Source organism: Sinocyclocheilus anshuiensis, unplaced genomic scaffold (assembly GCF_001515605.1).
Source record: "Sinocyclocheilus anshuiensis isolate Anshui unplaced genomic scaffold, SAMN03320099.WGS_v1.1 scaffold687, whole genome shotgun sequence".
Lineage (NCBI taxonomy): Eukaryota > Metazoa > Chordata > Actinopteri > Cypriniformes > Cyprinidae > Sinocyclocheilus > Sinocyclocheilus anshuiensis.
Window position 1 is genome coordinate 254,975 of NW_015551096.1, and position 3,752 is coordinate 258,726.

Here is a 3,752-nt window from a genome sequence, read left to right on the forward strand (position 1 = left end):
TGTGTGTGTGTGTGTGTGTGTATATATATATATATACACGCATGTATGTGTGTGTGAGTGAAGTGATTGTAGTAAGCAGATCACTCACACAGGTTTCTGTGGATTATGGGGACTTTTCATAGACTTCTATTGTTTTTATTCTGACCAAACGATATTTTCTATATGTAGCATAAACACTCACTCACTCACTCACTCACGCTCTCTCACACTCACACACACTCAGACACACTCAGACACACTCACACACACAGAGAGAGAGAGACACACACTCAGAGAGAGAGAGAGACACACACACAGAGAGAGAGAGAGAGAGAGAGAGAGAGAGAGAGAGAGAGAGAGAGAGAGAGAGAGAGAGAGAGAGAGAGAGAGAGAGAGAGAGAGAGAGAGAGAGAGAGAGAGAGAGAGAGAGAGAGAGAGAGAGAGAGAGAGAGAGAGAGAGAGAGAGAGAGAGAGAGAGAGAGAGAGAGAGAGAGAGAGAGAGAGAGAGAGAGAGAGAGAGAGAGAGAGAGAGAGAGAGAGAGAGAGAGAGAGAGAGAGAGAGAGAGAGAGAGAGAGAGAGAGAGAGAGAGAGAGAGAGAGAGAGAGAGAGAGAGAGAGAGAGAGAGAGAGAGAGAGAGAGAGAGAGAGAGAGAGAGAGAGAGAGAGAGAGAGAGAGAGAGAGAGAGAGAGAGAGAGAGAGAGAGAGAGAGAGAGAGAGAGAGAGAGAGAGAGAGAGAGAGAGAGAGAGAGAGAGAGAGAGAGAGAGAGAGAGAGAGAGAGAGAGAGAGAGAGAGAGAGAGAGAGAGAGAGAGAGAGAGAGAGAGAGAGAGAGAGAGAGAGAGAGAGAGAGAGAGAGAGAGAGAGAGAGAGAGAGAGAGAGAGAGAGAGAGAGAGAGAGAGAGAGAGAGAGAGAGAGAGAGAGAGAGAGAGAGAGAGAGAGAGAGAGAGAGAGAGAGAGAGAGAGAGAGAGAGAGAGAGAGAGAGAGAGAGAGAGAGAGAGAGAGAGAGAGAGAGAGAGAGAGAGAGAGAGAGAGAGAGAGAGAGAGAGAGAGAGAGAGAGAGAGAGAGAGAGAGAGAGAGAGAGAGAGAGAGAGAGAGAGAGAGAGAGAGAGAGAGAGAGAGAGAGAGAGAGAGAGAGAGAGAGAGAGAGAGAGAGAGAGAGAGAGAGAGAGAGAGAGAGAGAGAGAGAGAGAGAGAGAGAGAGAGAGAGAGAGAGAGAGAGAGAGAGAGAGAGAGAGAGAGAGAGAGAGAGAGAGAGAGAGAGAGAGAGAGAGAGAGAGAGAGAGAGAGAGAGAGAGAGAGAGAGAGAGAGAGAGAGAGAGAGAGAGAGAGAGAGAGAGAGAGAGAGAGAGAGAGAGAGAGAGAGAGAGAGAGAGAGAGAGAGAGAGAGAGAGAGAGAGAGAGAGAGAGAGAGAGAGAGAGAGAGAGAGAGAGAGAGAGAGAGAGAGAGAGAGAGAGAGAGAGAGAGAGAGAGAGAGAGAGAGAGAGAGAGAGAGAGAGAGAGAGAGAGAGAGAGAGAGAGAGACACACACACACACACACACAGAGACACACACACACACACACACACAGAGTGTTTGTTTGCCATTTGACCACCTCATTAATATTTATAATGATAGCAAACGGATTCTTATTGCTGCTCAGGAGAGCTGTTTTTATCTTAGCACTTATATTAAGCACAGAAGTTCTGCCTCACATTCACTCGATCTGTTTAAAGGAGTGAAAACCCCCCAAACCTGTCTGAGTTTCTTTCTTCTGTTGAGCACAAAAGCAGATATTTTGAAGGATGTTGTTATCCGAACAGCTGATGAGCCCCATTGACTTCCAGAGTATTTTTTTCCTTCTGGAAATTGAGATTTTGATCTATTTTTCCTCCGTAATCAAGTCTTCTTTCAGACCTGTGGAACGAAAACATCCAAAATACACATTTAAGTGTTTATTTTAGAGCACTTTATCTGTTTGTGACAAAAGACACAGTAACTCATGATCAAATAATTTACTGAGTGATAATTCAAATAAACATTATTGTTGAAGCAGTGATGAAATAAGAAAACTCTTCTTAAACCTGAAATGATTTCGGCATGTTTATAAGCGGTAGAATATTCTAGAAAGGAACATTTAAGAGATGAAGAAGAGGAATTAGAGAGTATCAGTTAATTATGACTAATTTATTGCTGTTGTGTGAATGATATGCAATCATGTAATTAGGGCTGGGCGATATGGCCAAAAAAATTAATGATATAATTTTTCATATCAGTCGATATCGATAATTATCTCGATTAATGTCAAATCTTTATTTCTTTCAAGTTAAAAGGCAGATTTTATTAAAATGAACCATTGGTTTTCCATAGTAGCATACATTTAGATCATGATAAGCACAGTTAAACCACACATACAGCACCTCAACACCATGCTAAAAATATAACTGTGTAACTATGGTTTCTAGGTATTTGTATGAAAAATACATTTAGTATAAATGCACAAACACTATAGCTTAATTTCTGCCACAATACCACGCTGCAGTCAGTGTTACTGCAGTAAATCCATGGTAAATGATGAAGTCTTCTGCTCAGTGTTTCTGCTGTTTGAGTCAGTTGTGTTCTGCTTGAAATCAACACTGACTCTTCTTATTTTTTATGGGCTGTTGCAGTGTTTATTATAATGATATGCACATAAATATTGATGTGCACGGATAAATCATTCATAATATACAGTGCAAAAATTATAAAAAAATAAAAGCGTTGGGGTTTGATTTCATGGTGGCTTATTTTGCACATGTCAGAATTATAATAAATTCAACATAAATTTGAACCTAAATTTAGTCAAATGTGTCCAGACGTTTGGCGGGCTCATTTTTATCCATGAGAAACTCAGAGACTCGTCACATTTCCAAGACCAATGTAAAAATACTAAAAGATTTTTTTTATTTTTTGAAAGGGAAGTGAAAGGCAGAAAATGAAGTGGTGTGTGTGTGTGTGTGTGAGAGTGTGTGCTTGTGTGTGTGTGTGTGTCTGTGTGAGAGAGTCTGGAGCAGATCTGATATCTGACTGTTCATCTCTCTGACGCTGCTGAAATCAAAGACTCCATTTTCTGCCGTGTCGGGAAGTGTTTGTGGGTTTGACTTCACTCGTCTCAGTTCCTGTGTGTGAGTGTGTTAGTTTGCGTTCTTCTGCTACCTGTGCAGATGCTGGCAGTTTATAGTCCGGTGTGATTCACGTGAAGTTCACAGACAGCGAGAGTGAAGGTGTGTCTGATTCTGTAATAACAGGTTTAAGTTCATAAGCGGGTTGTTGAGGTTCATTTGACTACACGCGCACACGCACACACACACACACACACAGATGTTTGAGATAGCTATTGGAGCGAATCTTTGTCTTACTTTCATTTCTGTCTCTGTTCTTTGTATAAGAATGTTTCTCTTGGTTTTTATGGTTGATGATGAAACTGCCTCCAAACTCACTGAAGATTTTATGACTGCTAGTGTGTGTGTGTGTGTGTCTGACTTTGTCTGTGTCTGTTACTTTGTGTGTGTCTGTCTGTGAGTGTGTGTGTGTGTGTGTGAGTGTGTCTGTCTGTGTGTGTCTGTGTGTGTGTGTGTGAGAGTGAGTGTGTCTGTCTGTCTGTGTGTGTGTGAGAGTATGTGAGTGACTGTAAGAGTGTGTGTGAGTGAGAGAGAGTGTGAGTGTGTTTGTGTGTGTGAGTTAGGGCTGCACGATAAATCGCATGCGATATTTAATGCGCATCTTGTCAGTAAAGCCGGTTCTGTAATCAGC

The 3,752-nt window shown here is 41.9% G+C and overlaps 1 protein-coding gene across 4 annotated transcripts in view; it reads left to right on the top strand.

Annotated features, from left to right (window-relative positions):
* LOC107662720 (lysophosphatidic acid receptor 1-like) overlaps nt 1–3,752 on the top strand; it is a 20,063-nt gene that overhangs the window by 574 nt on the left and 15,737 nt on the right. The gene's annotated exons all lie outside the window — the stretch shown is intronic.